The sequence below is a fragment of the Motacilla alba genome, chromosome 2, assembly GCF_015832195.1.
Source record: "Motacilla alba alba isolate MOTALB_02 chromosome 2, Motacilla_alba_V1.0_pri, whole genome shotgun sequence".
NCBI classification, from domain to species: Eukaryota; Metazoa; Chordata; class Aves; order Passeriformes; family Motacillidae; genus Motacilla; species Motacilla alba.
The window spans coordinates 37,663,933-37,680,414 of record NC_052017.1 but is presented as its reverse complement, the minus strand read 5'-3'; the positions used below and the strand labels follow the sequence as shown (position 1 = coordinate 37,680,414).

The following is a 16,482-nucleotide window of genomic DNA, read 5'->3' as shown; positions in this document are numbered from 1 at the left end:
CACACTACTAAACTAAAAGTAATACCCTCCCACTCTGAAAGCAGAAACTTATTTTCACTTTTGTTCAGTGCCCCAAGTTGAGGAACAATGCTTGACACAGTAACGAGTGCATCTTTGTTTCACAACCTTAATGTGGATTATACAGTATTTTAAAAGAATATTTAAAATAATAATTCTGCTACAATGATCTGACCCAAATTATTACAGTCTAGTTATTTTACAGTTATAGTTCACAGCAAAAGAAAAATATTTTCTTTTGATGCAAGATCTACTCCCACATGAAGCAGATTGTCAGTGTATCTCTAATTGTATTTGCTTCAATATTGCAGTGAAAATGCCATTTTCTTTAGAGAAGTGATGATCCATTCTACACATCTCCAGCATGCTGAGTTCACTATAACACATCTATTGATGACAGCTGTTTGCTCTCATCCTTTGTCCTTTCATATTCAGTTATTTTTTTCCCCCCCGGATCTTATAGAAGAGATTAATGTTGCTTTCTCTGACAATTAAAAGCTTAGTCATCAGATATAAAGTTCTGCTGTTTCTAAGACACTAAATAAATTGAGCCCACCATCCCACTAGAAAGTGTATGATCTTTTATTTGGGATTACATTTCCAGGATTTATTTGTCCTGTCTTTGAGTCCAAACTCAATTGCCTTGAACAAAATTCGATGGTCCATGGCAACAGGGCTGTAAAAACCCACTCCTCTGAATAGCAGTGACAAGTGGAAAATGGTTTATAACCACTTTGTCATCTAACTCAATAATAGTTTTTATGAAAAATAATTATGTTTTGCAGCAAAAGTAGCTTCCTCTCTTTCTAGGGTAAAAATGCAATTTTCCAATTATGAACTTAATAACCAACTGTAAACCAGTAAGGCTGTATTTCCAAGCCTAAAGAAAATTCTATCTGGCCGCACACAGGAGCAGAATGAAAACTACCTTTTTTTTTTAAATTTGTGATTCTTTTATTCGGCCATATGTCTGAACCAAAGCAGCAATAAGTATGTGAATCTCACTCTACCAGTGGAAAAAAAACCAAAGAGAAAAGCTTATCATGAGTAGTAGCAATGACTCATTGGAAAAAGAAAACTCAGGATAACCCAGATAACCCTGGGGAACTGTGTGAAAGACTTTAAAAATCCCTTTTTAAAGCAACAGCAGGCAGGCTGCAAAAGAAGCAAGCGATCTAATCCTAGCATTCAGCCTCACAAGCTCCAAAATACTTTGGACAGCCTGTTCCAGCTGCTAGAGGCAAGTGCAGCTTCAAATTCATAAGATACTTGGTATTCAAAGACTGATACAGAAAGTAAAAACCCTTTTGCAAAAATCTAAGCGGTAAGGAAGGAAAATCTTTAACTGTGCAGTTCACTGATTTTTTTTTTTTTTTTTTTTGATACACGTAATGCATTGTCTTTCAGTAATTTTAAGAAGTGGGCTAGTTATTAGCATACATTAAGTTATTTCTTGCAACAACTGAATTCACTGTTCTAACACCGACTTGCTTTTTTTCTAATTTATCCTTGCAGGTAAAACAGCTTATTTTTTTTCTCCACAGCAGGTGATGCTCATGGGGACATGGAGCAAAACATCTGCCAGCAAGTAGAGAACCTGATTAACCCATCTTTGCATCCCATACATTGCTTTTTGAAGTAAAGTCCTTCCAGAGAATATATTCTTTCTTCTGCCTTACCAATAATAACTGAATCCACATAAAAACACATTGGACTATCTGAACCCCTTCAAGGTACCTTCCTCTTCTAAAATGAGTAAGTCTTATGTGACAAAAATACCACACGGATTCTAGCTGAAGGGACCGTAAACAGCCAGGGCTATTCAAGTCTATCCCGAACAAGGAAAAACATGGAAATGCATATTTAGGTATAGCATTGCACAAAACTATGTGAGCCATATATGCCTGTAAAAGGTTTGTTTGAATCACTACTGTTATTTTTGTGGGGTATTTTTTTGTGTTGTTTCAGTTTTTGTAAATCTGGAGACTCAGTTTGATCCACAAACCAATTTAATTAGGCCTTAAGACATGAAATAACAAATGAGAATTGTAAATAACACATTTTCAAATAAATACATACAAGTATATCCCATAGGGCTCCCAGAACATCAGACTGGTAACAATATTATCTATCATAACGGTGGCACAGAACACCTTCTGTCACATGGAAGGATAGTAATCTGTAAAACTATGTCATTCAAATGCAGTTTCAAAACACCTTAATGATCCGCAAGGCAGCCCCAGAGGTACTAGACTTCCAAAGGATGGCTGTGAAATGAAAAAAAAATCTCAATAACAAAAGCACAACGAGAATAAAAAAAATTTTATGTACGTTTTTATAATCTGCTGCCTTTCTGGGCAATTGCTGCTTAAATACACACTGTCATAAATTACATGACTGCCAGATGCCAATGTCTACTGCAATGTTAGTAACATTCTGCTTAAACATTTGCTTGTTCTCAGAAGCATTTCCTTTTCATACCTGACATATTCATCAACTTACTATCTTTCTCACCTCCCTCCCCCTCAAGTATGTAGAAATACTGGAGAACTATCAACACTTTTGATGGTTCTTACTGCATCTTATTGAAGTAACAGTATTTTTGAGCTGCTCAAATTCTACTTTGATTTGTTTGAATGTATGTTATTATTGACTCTCTTCCACCTCTGCTATAGTGATCAGTGCTCATCTATTTTACAGGTCTCCAACAGCACTTTCCTGTATAATTACAAATACATTCAAAATAACATCTCTTTGCTTGCTTACACTATATAAACGAAACTCTGGCATACACATAATGAAGTGCACAGTTGTCACTGCCTGAGATGCTTCCATTATAAACCCAGCAAAGTAGCAGGAACATTGCAGCACTTGTAATATCAGCTCAGTAATCACCACTACCATTTGTAGTAAGAAGTTTGGTATTCTGGGAAAAATACAAATTAGATTTCTACAAAATAATTCACATATTTCATAATGATTTTATTATTCATGATCACTTTTAATAATTTCCTCACCTAACTTCCTGCCAATGATTTTATTCTGTTTTAGCAATGATTGCACAGAATGGCTTGGGTTGGAAGGGACCTCAAAGATCATCTAGCTCCAACCTCCCTGCTGTGGGCAGAGACACCTCTCACTGGACCAGGTTGCTCATCCAACCTCACCTTGAAGAGATAGACATGAAACTCTATGAATCTGAAGATATGTCAGACCACTGAAACATAAATAAGGATTTTTCCAAGCTGCAATCAACTGCATCATTCCCTCTTCTGCAAAGCTCACTTGTGTAGCATCTCTTACCAGAGTCTGAGATGGAAACAAAAAAAGCCAGACAGGACACTAAAGATGCCACAAATTAGATACTAACTACCTCTTCCAACTAAAAATTAGGCAATGTGAAAGACAATTTATAAAGAATTTTCCACAAAATTTGAAAAAATTGTTCTGATTGTTTAAGCACAGCTCAGTCCACTGTACCAGGTATGGGATGTCAGTCATCTAAGACTTGTAATCTGGAAGAGAAGGAGAGAAGGTCATACTCTTCCAATCTGCTTGCAACATAAGAAAGACAGAAAATAAAATGGCAGGGTTTAGGCTCAGTTGAAAAAGGTGGAGTTGAAATAGCCTAGCAGTAACCTGTATAATCAAGTCTTGGTGCTCTGTGGCTTCACATTTATATTCACAACGTGAAGTAAACTAAATCATCACTGGTAAGAATTACAGCTTCAACAGAGATGACAGAAATGGAAAAACCCTGAACTGCCTAGGTCAAACAACCCAAACTTCTTGATAAGATCAATACAAGCAAATAGCAGCTTTGGAATATCAAGAAACACAAAGTCTTATATGCAAGACAAAAAAGTGCGGACAGTACATTCAGAGTAAAAACACAATTTGATTCGGGAAGGAAGACTCAATAATGTGCCACAAAAAACCAGATGAACACAGGCACCTCACACAACAGTAGTCAAAACCTAAAATGTTTACTGCAGAGCAAGAGTGCTCCAGGAACTGGAATTATTTTGCTTTCTAATAGGAAGTTATGAAGGAATATAAAGCAAGGAAAATTAATGAAAAACACAATGTAGCAACAGCAAAATCAGCATTTAAAATCAGCATTTAACTGCACTTAAACACCCCCCCCCCAACCAACCCAGACTTCAATTTACCCAAAGTATAACTGAGACAAATAGTCAAGGACTATGCTTGTCCCTTTCATTAATTTGTTTCAATCAAAAGTCAGTCTTTTCAAGTAGACATGCTTTAGTTCAAATGAGAATGAACTTGGAAAATCTTAATGTCATGCGATAGGCAGAAGGTCACACTTGATGATCACAGTTGTCCCTTCTGACCTATTGATCTATGAATGAATGTTACATTAACATCTTTGAAGGCTGCATTTTATTTATTAATACTGAGAGTATTCTGCATGAAATAAAACTAAAGCAATGTGACATAATGTGGCATTTGACTTGAAAAGGACACAAAAGAAAACTCAACTATCATTACTTTGTCACATACACAAATGCTTAAAACTGTAGCTATGAAATATTTTCATTATTTTTTCTGCTTAAGTCATTGAGTCCCAAATGATTTATTGGTCTTCTGAATCCTGAAATAAATATCTGTATTTAAGATACACTCTCATTAACTACCAAAGGAGAATCTGAAGATCATCAGTATTTGGCAGTGGTGAAAACAGAAAATTTGGTAAAGCACAATCCAAAAGAGATCTGAGATTGTGTGAGCAATATGCAAGCTTCACTTCTCTTTGCATTAGTACTAGAAATAATGATAATTTTTATGGTACATTTTTTAGTTTCAAGATTAATACAGCTTATAAAAGAAGTTCAATATTACTCCCTGATGTATTACTATTCTGCCAGTGTACAGCTGCCAACAGTAGTTAAATCTGATTAAAGCCCCCTGCTGAGTTAATCAATCTGATAATGTCAGACATTATTAAGGAAGCATACATGATATGGTCACACTGTCTATTATCAGTGGCATGTACACCAGTGCCTTTGTCTTCACAGAGCACTGAAGCTATTTAAAACAGATAAGCATAAAAAGGATAAAAGGCATTATAAACTTTCAGTTTCAAGCATTTGTATGCTAATTCCTGGTAAAATACAGCTATTTAATACAAGATACCTTTATTTATTTTATGGTTTTGGGGAATAACCAAAAACCTGAAAATTTTAGAGCAATGAAGTGCAGCTGAAGAACACTTTCCATCACTCCAAACAATGCAAACATATTTCTGTCTAAGACAGTCTTTTTGTATTAGAATAAATTCATTTTACAGAGGCTGTTGTCTCAGTTTGAGCTATATTCATTCACAAAATCACAGGTTTTCCAAACACTACATGCTACTTGACCTATTCAGAAGTCAGCAGACATTACTCCAATGCTGTCATTACACTAATACTCCCTAATGCTGAAATCATTTGCGTTTCAAAGGGAGCTGCTTCTTTTCTGTTTACATTACATTGAAACGCAAAGCCCTATCTATTTACATTGAGCGGCATTAAGTCTCTGGATTTCAGCACTATCAGCAGAAGTATCTATCATTAGCTCTAATGCTAATCAGCTCCCCAACAGATGAAGGTGTAACACCTGACCCAGCACAGTCCCTCTGCAAAGCACGTGAAACACTGCAGAGGACAGAAGGACACCCCGTGTTGTTTCAGAACAACGTGTCACACACGTGCAGGGGACCTGAGGAAAAACAAGGGCAAAAGAAATGTGGCCAATGAAACACAAGCTGCAACTCTAAGGGATCAGTAACTATAGCCAGCATAAAAGATGGGTTGAGACAAGCTCCTGTCATAGGAAAAACAATTTCTACAGTGGCTTAGGATCCAAGAAAAGTTGGAGGGCGATCCCAATTCTGCCTACAGATGATTTCCTAGGAACTCGGTGCTAGAGTCCCAGATAAATACATGTAACACAATCCATTTGACTATTCCTGACTTGGTGCAGCACTGTAACATCAGTTATCCACGCCATACTGCTATCCCTTTTATTGACATCCCCTATAGAGCTAATGGTCATTCCAGAATGAAATAATCAGTGACTTGCAGGACACCTACACCTGAGAATCATAAATGTAAGTCAAATCTACATCTTCTAGCCAAGAAACAGACTGGCTCAATTGTTATTTGTTTTGGTGGGTGGTTTTTTTTTTGGTTTTTTTTTTTTTTTTTTTTTTTTTTTTGTAGGTTTGTTTTGTTGGGTTTTTTTTTGGCGGGGGGGGGCAGGGGAGGGACAGACACAGACTACTACACCACAAACCTGAAGATCAAATATATGTAGTTTTGTAAAAATTCCACATAGTATCTTTCTACCCCTCTAAAAGTAGAAATTCTTTAAACTGTTATGTAAATGTACATGCAGCAGTATGTGTATTTGGTGACTCAAGTTCCCTGCAATTTAAATCAAAAGCTTGTCTAGGAAGAAGCACTCAGTTTCGATCCAGGGCGACACAGTCTCTACAGACCATGCTGAAATATACCCATATGTTTATGAATATGAGGCACTTCTCATAACTGCAAATCACAAAAATAGAATTGAACAGCACAATATTTCTTTTTCCACTACTTTTTCTTTTACAAGGTTTTTGTGTCCCACGTTTGTTTCCTAATATTTAGCAGGACTTTAATTGAAGTATTTTTCCCCATTTAAGAATTAAAGAGAAATAAACCGAAATGCTGCTTAATTGATGGATTAACTCTAGTTCAAGAACTGAGATGAAACAGGTATTTCTAGTTACAACTAGAGAGAAAGGCTAAAGCAGAGAAAGGCTAAAGCATAAGATTATTGAACGACTGCAACTTATGTTCAGTCAAGGACATCTAACCCTTTTCACACTGTCTTTTAAAAGAAAAGGCAGATTTAGCCGAAGTTACTTCTTTGAAGAATAGTAACAAAATTTTCAAAACTTGCTACAATTTAAAAAGAAACAGAAGTGAACCAGTTTTTTAGTTTTACAGAGAATCCTATTTTTCTGTTTCTTCCGTGCTCTCACAACCCCCAAAAGCCCCAAACTGGAGATCAACTGGTAAAAACAGGAAACAAAAAGACAGTGCCAGTAAGCAACAGTTTATTATGAGTTTGTGCCTCAGGGCTGAGTTCCCATGGGGATTCTCTAATGTCTAATATGGGGTGTATTTGCATATTAATATTCCCACAGGGCAAAAGAATCTTCTTTATTAGTCATCTGATTTTCAGGAACTTCATATGAATTCAATGTCTCTGAAACCTCTCTCCTTCTGTCAGCATTGGCTGAAATTTGGCCACTGAGGGTAGGGGACAGTACTGAGAAGGAAGAAGTAGCAAAAAGGATTGATACACATACACAGGCACATTGCACGTCACAAGAACACTAACCTAAAAGCACATCATCTGAGACAATAAAAATTCACACCTCTACACAGACCAAAAGTAGGTAAAGAAATCTGGAATTGAGAAAAGTCCTAAGTTTAACACCAGTAAAACTGTCCCACTCACAACAGAGAGACTTAAATAGCAAGCGTAAACTGAAATTCCAATTTCCTTAATAATAATAAACACCTTGCTCTCTTGTCTTCCTTCTCCAGAATGTACCAACCCCTACAACATAATGCAGATTTGTTTTGATTCTCTGTTCTACCTTTAAATGTGGTCTGTGCTACTGTCATACAACTGTATGACTTGGAAGGTGAGTATTAATTCAACATACCTGACAGCTAAATTATCAACGACTGTAGGTTTGCACATATGCTCAGACACAGGGAAAGTATGCTTTTAGGAAAGTATGAGAACTGTGATAGAGGGCACTTTTATCTCCTTGGCTACAGGATAATAAAAGGTATGTAATTTATCTGTTGATCCAGAAAGATACTGCACTGTCTTCTTGTCAAAAAGATAGCTGAAGAACCAAGGGAGTGATCACAGCTCTGCACGAATTAATATCCTCCCATCCTTTGACCAAAGAAATCTTGTCAGGCACTTCACTGACAGTCAACAACTTTACGAGGAACCAGCCCTGAGACTACAGCCCCTCACACCTTTTCTTAAAATGACTGCCTGCATAACAACAGCTCTATCAGATGTCTGAAGGCTGAAGTTCAAAGACAAACTCCATATCACTGAAAGAACACAAGTCAGCTCACTGTCCTCCCACAGCACCTGGTATTTGGCAACCTGAGGCACAGAGCAAGGAGAAAGTACCATGAAAACTGCGTGCTCTAGCTCTTTCCAAAACAGCAGACCTCTTAATATAGGAGGTACTTCCAAAACTTAGCTCCTTCTTAAACACATCCCTAAATGGGGACTTCTGCCTATCCAAAGAAAGTCAAGAAGTGTGTTTTGACCTTTGTGCTGCTTGTGAGCTTATTCACTAGAGAAACTGTTGGAAGAAATTGGCTCTCTTGTTTTCCAGACGATCCGTTGAATATGTGATGAAAGGGAACATGTTGCCCCCTGGCCACTGGCACAGGAAAGGAATAGCTACAAGGATTACAAGTGGGCTTCGGGCCATATGGTGTGTAGGCTTATTGTAGGAATTTAGCATTTTTTAGACTCCTACTTTCCTGTCAAACTGGTTGAAATTAGCCACTGAGCTTCCTCTCTGAAGACTTCGGAAACAACACGGCAATTGTATAATTTTTTGCCATTAAAAAAAAGATTTAAAATTACATAAAAATAATATAAAAACTAGATATCTGCTCATCGTAAAGGAAAGAAGAAGTAGTAGCTATAGGAGGTGCTTTCACAAACCGGGACATTTATTGGAAGCTGTAGCTTTGATAAATGTGAGCTTAGCATTACAGAAATGAGTATATATTACAGCACACAAGCTTGCAGCTATGAAGGTTTAAAATAGAGTTCAGAAGCTAAGCCAGTTTAAATACATAGTAGTACTCCATTATCCTTCCAGAGAATGATACAGAGTACATATGACTGTCATACAAAAACATAATCTTATTTGCTATTTAGCTATTTCTAGAAACCCAATATTATGTTAGGATGACTGCAAATATTACAAATTCTGTTTTGTGAATGAAACAATACATCAAGTAAAATAATATAGTATTGAGGTCTATACCTGAAGATAGGCTTCTAGCCTCCAGACAGTCATACCAGAAATTAATTTATTTTAAATGTATAATGACTACATCTATTCAATATGTCCATGTTTTATTGATACTCAGTCTGGAGAGGATATAAATTGTAAATCAGGATTGTAGACCAAGCTGAATGGACATAGTCAGGTGTGGAGGGGGAGCATTATTAAACATGGCGCAGTTCCTCATCCACTGATGCCAACAGCACTTGGCATTTCATTTCAGTAGAAAAAGTTTCATGTAGTAGTCAGCTTAGCAATATTATCTATTCATCTCTACTAGTGCTCTGAATTATTTTAATGGCTACCAAAATACCTTCCCACACTGATCCCCATCAAAAGGTGAAGTCCATTCAACTCCACAGACCCTAAAATTAAGCTTATTTTGGCTTTAACAGGGGTTGTGCAATATGCCCTAGTGCTCTGCATCCCTCATGGTGAAGGGAGGTAGTCAAGCCATCAATTCACGCAGACTACAAAAATGTGTGTACTGGCTGTGCACCGACCTTCTGGCCTCTACTGGAACACACACAGGCACAACTTTATAGCTATGAACATGAATAATTTCTGGAGCATGCTATGGCCTCATACAATTGTTTAAGATCAACTTGGCAACTGAAAATTCCTTGATTAATGGAGAATGTGTAACAACTGTAGCATGTATGTACTTGTTCCAGGCAGCTTATAGATGCCAGGCTTAAGAAAACACTCCTTTGAACAGAGTTTGGCCAAAAAAAAAACCAAACCAACCAACAAACAAACAAACAAACCTCCAACAACAAAACAAAGAAAAAAAATCCCCACAAACCTAACAAAGAAAAAAACCACAAACAAACAAAAACCAAAACAAAAAAAAAAACAAAAACAAAAAAAACAAAGATAATGAAATCATCTCAAAAATAAACACACATAAATAGAGCCATACATCAACATGAGGGACTGCACAAATCAACTGACATTCATTATATTATTCCCTACTATTGATTGTTCGGAGATGCTCAGGAGAAAAAAACGTCATACAGTGGGAAGGAAAGTGGACAGCGATTTAATATCAAACACACAGGTAGTTTAATTATACCAGGGAAGACCATATCATGTCCAGATTTGTAAGCACCAAAGCAGCAGACCCGACTTGCCATCTGTGTGATATCCCAGAGAGGGTTTGAGGGAAACAGGTGCCCAGGGCTCCTGAGTGCTGACAGTGGAGGAAGGGCTGGGAGAAATCAGGAAGTGAGTTTTATGAGTTAGGCTGAAGCTCTGGGCTCAGAGCGCCAATCTGTATGCTCTGGAGTGCACTGATGGGAGCATAGTGAAAAAACTGGTGTAGGGAAGAGCTCAAATTTATTTTGAGAGGGATAATTTCTGGATTGAATAGAGTTGATACTGGTACAGAAGTCATGGGGCAAGGGACCAAGGGAGGATAATCTATCCATATACAACCTTTTGGGATATGGAAGAAGGCAAGCTTGCCATGTGTTCATGCAGCGCTTCTCTTTAAATTTATGTGAAAATAACCCCTAAAAGAATGTTTGGATTTTTCTATAGACTGTGATTGAATCAGTTCCTGAAAGTAGGAGTAATATATTCTCTCTCAAAGAAAAGAAAGTTTATTTTATTTAAAATTGCATTATATTATCACTGACCTGGTTTAGGTTAGAGGAAAGGCTGGTATGGCAGAGATAGTATTTACCACATTCCAACCATATTCAAGGGCTTGGTGAACCCTGAAACAAAAGTGACAAAGAAAAACAGAAATCTGCAAGGAAAAACAAGTAAGAAATACGATGGATAGAAATGGTCTGTTGCTCTCCTTAGACACATTTAAATAAAGAAACATCCAACAACATGTTGATTACTGGACATCATGATACAGAAAGGTAAGTCAGGAATCAAGTACAATCAATCAGAATTCCACTTAGGACTGAAGATGACTGAAGAGTGGAAAAGACTCCAAGATGACAAATCACGAACTACAACTGAGGCAAAAACGAGATAAGAAAAAAAAAATCAAAACAGGCAGTTAGGCAGAATCAGCCAAAGACAGTTGTCCTTACGTCAAGCACAGACACAGAGAAGAACAAATGTTATTAGAATACCTTAATTTATTGACCATGGCTTTTAACTACAGAGCATTTATCATCATTATCAGAGTCAAATAAGCCCTTTCTCACCACATGAAACAATTAAATAGTTTGATTTTGCAATGGTAAATACAAATGTAAATTTCTTTCAAAGCTCAACTACAAGAAAATTAGGCTCAATGAAATTAAGAAATTAACAAGAGATTCACACACTCTCCACAGAGTAAATAATTAAATAAATAAAATAAGGGACACTGATACTGGGGCTATGTAACTAGCAGTGATTATTTCAGGCACACAAAGTTTAATAATTGCCTTCTGAGTGAGTTTTTGGTCCACATACAGTAAGAGGACAAATACGCTGAGTGATGGTCAATAGCTCAAATTCAATTTTAACCTGTGGTAAAAAAGTGACAAGATTGATAGTAATGTGCCATCCATTCTCATCAGTCACACTTAGTCCTCAGACTTCTATTATCTACAAATCCTGCTATACAATCAAAGAGAGAGAACTACTGAATTATTTATTAAAACTGACACCATCAATTATGATCCCATATAAAAAGTCACCAAGCAGCCATTTAAAGAATTAGAGTGTACATTTTGGTAACTTTTGACCAGGTTAACAACCACTCTGGTTTGGGACCAGGTTGGAAGCTCTTCTTATGTGTTTTATGTCTGGGAAGTTGAACTTGAAAAAGCATCACTTTCTGCCAGTACAAAGTGAAGTCTTTTATTTCTGGCCAACAAAACCCTCCAGTTATGCCTCTGGAGGAAGGAATTTCTTCCCCTCCCCCATATCACCTTTTGACATAATCTGACAACCTTGCTGAGACCTACCTAAAGCTACAGCCTCGGAATAGTCTTTCCACATTGGAAAGCCAGCAACAGTGACCATCATTAATGCCAAAAGCCCCAGAAAAATAAATGGGGTACAGGTGCTATACTTTGGTAACCAGCTGGACTCATACACCAAACTTCTGACGCTTTGGTTCAAGTAAGGCTTGTAGTTGCCTTGTTCCATTTCAGCACATGAAGCCCCTTTCAATTTACACATGATTTTTATGAATTTTCTATCACCTTTTAACATCAGTGTTATTAAGTTCATGTTTTAAGAGACATGAATAGCTATACTACTGCTGTGCAGAAATTCCAAAATACTAACACAACACTGCATTCAGAAGAGTGGGTTACATTCCCAAAACATCCTGTCTAGACAATTATGCAAAACCATGGCCCACTGAGGTATTTCCCAGCATAACTTGGTGGCCCTTGCTCTGAGTAAATACAGTCCAAACACAGCTATGAAAGTCACTCTTTCAATAGCACCCAGCAGCAAGTGGGAAAACCTGGAAGCAACCTAATAGAAAAATGATATATGACCCCTCATTTATATGCCCAGCATGGAAAGGTGTCTAGATTCATGCAGTTCCTGTTTGGGATGGTGTATAAGACAAAGACTGCACCTATAATAGTAAATTAAACATGCCAGCACTGTCTGCTGGCACTAAAGCCAGCTGGCTCAGAACAGCCTGTCCATACTTCCTCATACTTCAAAGTAAACTGTTGGACGGGAATCTCCTTCAGTCTCCCTTCTCCCAAGGCATGCTCAGAATTTGTTCAGGAGAATACTGGTGAATGATGTGCAAAGCCTTGCCAGATGGTTCCAATAAGTTTGTTGTAATAACAACAGTCCAAAAATGCATTCAGGAGTTGATAATTTTATCCATATAAACCCAGGTGACAAGTCCAGAGGGCCCACCTTCCCCTTATAACAAGAAGGGGAAGAACACGAACAAAAAAACAAACAGAGGTAACTAAAGTATCTAGAACAAACCATGAAACACCACAAGGGGTGGACATCTTGTTACCAAAAATATGAAATAGCTAGTTTTCCTAGTACTTAGGAATAAAGAACAGAAGCTATCACAGCAAGAAAGATGCTCTCAGCTTCAAGTACTCAAAATATTTTTGTTTGTCTTAATGCTATGGCTATTTTAGGTAATTACCATTACAAGGAGTACTTTTCCCAAATTCTTACCACTTATAACCCAGTTAAGTCCCCATGAATACACTCAGTTTTCTCCCTAGTTTTCAACATTTATTGTCAACAAGATTACATGGTTAATATAGTCTCTTTTAGTTTCTGTGGTATGAAAAGGCCCCTGCTACATCACATGCTCTATTACTGGCATTTTTAATGATGAACAGGTTCACTAACCACAAGGTGTAAATAAAGTTTTTGCTTAAACATATTACTATTTACAACATGAATGTTTATACAGGAACAAACTGGCTGCAGAGGTGCTCTTGTTAAATTTATCCTCTGGATTGGTTACTTAAAATTGGATACCAATTTAAAAGCTATTTTCAAAAGGGTTTTCAGCAATATTTATTTCTTACATGAGGAATCATGTGGCTGTTTAGGATGGAAAGCAGCTCTTTTAAACACTACTTGGATCATCATCAGCAGGACATCTCTCTCCTACTGTTACCTTGACCTAAAACAATGTTAAAGTTTCTCTGCCTGCTCTTTAATTACTAAACTGTAATTAAATAATAAAATTCCAACTGTAATAATAAAATTACTGGAGAAAACCACTCAAAGTCGGAAGCATTAACTCTTAAGGCTTCAATTTAAGAGAAGCAAAGCTTCACAGTACGGAATGGACCAAACTGTCCACAAATAAAATTAAAATGGTTTATAAAGTTAATGGACTGCAAGGAACAACTAGGGTTTTGTGTTTTTTTTACATATATATATCTATATATACATATATCTATATACCTCTCTCTATATATATTTGATCAAATTGATGCAAGAAAAACAAAACCCACCAAAATGATACAAAAACTGTATTCCAGATTGATCAATATACTTAGGCTTAATGCAAAAATCTTCAAAGAGTCTCTTTGAGATTTGAGGTTAGGTTTTGGGTTGGGGTCTTTTTAAAAGAAAGAGTTCTGAAACAGAAGAAACAATTGTTTAAAAAAACACATGCTCATAAATTTTTAAATTTTATTCCTAAACTTCGTAAAGTTGAAATTTCATAACCAAATTACATGTATATGATATTGACCCTTATGCTCTTATTTGACAGATTTCCAGATTATTTGTCAAGCAAAAAAAAACCAAAAATCATATAAATATTTTTAATGTGGTCTATATGCTGAATTAATGTCTCCCAACCTTTAGGCTCTACATCCCTCCGATAATTTCTTCTTTGGTGAAAGATGCTTTTGTTTTCCATCTCAGGGAAAACTATTCCTGCCTCTCAGGAGTCATCTTCTGAAACTTAGTAAATTTGAAACTTTGTGCATGTGACATGACTTTAACAAGCCAATACAGGTCCAGACTTTTTATTAGTGTATTCAAGGCTAGTTCTTTATGTAACCTATACAGTGCTCAATGTGTCATCAGCATGGCTTTTTTTTGAGGACTGAATACCACTGTAAGGCAATTAAAGTTTAAATGTATAATTTACTCTTTTTTTTTTGTTGATCTATTTAGCTACTGCTTGTAGAAGAAAATGAAAGAACCAAAATGTTTACTGCTCTGATATAAAAGAATATTTTGAGTAATAAGGGGGGAGGGGGGGGTGTTATTTAAACTTTTTATTACCGTCCTGGCCTGCCAGGGAGAGTGCGCTAGTGCTGACAGGGATCCTCCTTCATGCAGAGCAGGAGCCACACCACTGCTAATAACAGAGGGTTGGCAATTCTGCAGGATGGCTCTGAGGTTAAGTGCTGATCGATCTCTTCCTGTATTTGGGGTTGGATGTGTCTGAGTATGTAAAACCGGTTATAAGTTTAGGAGGGATTTCAGCTGCATCTATTTAGAAAGTCTTAAGGTGCTGGCTGGCTCTTGGTTTCCATTCAAAAGGACATGGAATAAATCCAAAGGACTCCAGTAACTTTCAAGTGTATAAAAAAAAACCCAACTAAATTGTTCAGTATAAAGAAGAGTTCTTCAAGACTGTATATACACTTCAAAAAACAAGCAAGTGGAAGCACTTAACAATATTAAACTTCGCTGTTATTAAAAGACAACAGTCAGCCAATTTCATTTATAAGAAGTCTAAATATAAAACAGTGCAATCCAGGTGATAAAAGTAGTTGCATGCTACTCAAATGAAGTGGTTCTATAAAATTTTCAATCAAAGATTTAATTAGTGAATTTAAATGTCAGGCCAAAAATTAACTCATTTCAAAAAGGGCAAAAGTTGTGCACATCCCTTCCAAGGCTACTCATAAGTTCAACCTTTAGTTTCAGTCAGTTATCTGCAAACACAAGCCATATTCTAATCCAAAAAGAAACACTTCACCTGGTTTATTAAGGCATAACAAAAACAAAATTCACAATGAACATGTTTATATGTTATATAGAGGTAAACTCACAGAATGTGAGCCAATCACCACACACTGCCTGTTTTTAAACTGCATCTCACCTTCATTGCTTCAGCCCGCAAAAAGGATAGAAACTGAAACTTAGGTTCTATTGATGACCAGCTCCAAAAAAATGCTGGACTATTCACCTTTTTCAGGAAACAAACAACCCAACCCCGAAAACAACAAACAAATTACAATTTAATTATCGCAGAATTCTAGACACAGCAGAGGTTGTCAAGATCCTATGGAGGTCATCTTGCCCAAACCCTCAGCTTAAGTAGGGCCACCTCCAGCCAGTTGCCCAGGAATGTGTCCAGACTTCTTTTGAATACCTCTGGGGATAGACTCCACAACCTCCCTGTGTGAGTTGCGGCAATGCTTGGTCAACCTCACACTAAAAAACACTGTTTTCTGATGTTCAGACAGAGCCTCCTATGTTTCACTTTGTGCTTTTTGCTTCTTGCCCTGTCACTGGGCACATCTGAAAAGAGCCTGGCTTCACCTTCTTTACACCTTCTTGGTATTTGTATTTCACTTGCCTAAGATCTCCCTGAATTTTCTCTTCTCTACAGAATTTCATTTTATAGAAGCTGTACAGCACATGCCATCAAAAATTATGTTGTACAACATATGTTTATCTTGCCTCCAAAAATATATTTTGGGTTAAAGTAGGCTTCCTGTCCAACAAAATCATTGAAACCAATAAAATTTGAAGAGGTGAAGAAGTTAGATACATCTACTTGATATTTCCCCAACACACTACTTAGTTTTTGGACTTTCTGTTTTTTTTTTTCTTCAGGAAAAACTAAGAAATAAAGAAACAAAATGGACACCTAGCTGAAGGCTTGCCTATGCACAAACTTTCACTGTTCAAGAAAAACA

General features: G+C 36.8%; 1 protein-coding gene across 2 annotated transcripts in view; it reads right to left on the bottom strand.

Moving 5' to 3' along the window:
- The window catches only part of LOC119697926 (ubiquitin-conjugating enzyme E2 E2), a 199,037-nt gene that overhangs the window by 155,710 nt on the left and 26,845 nt on the right, over positions 1–16,482 (bottom strand). The window lies entirely within an intron of this gene.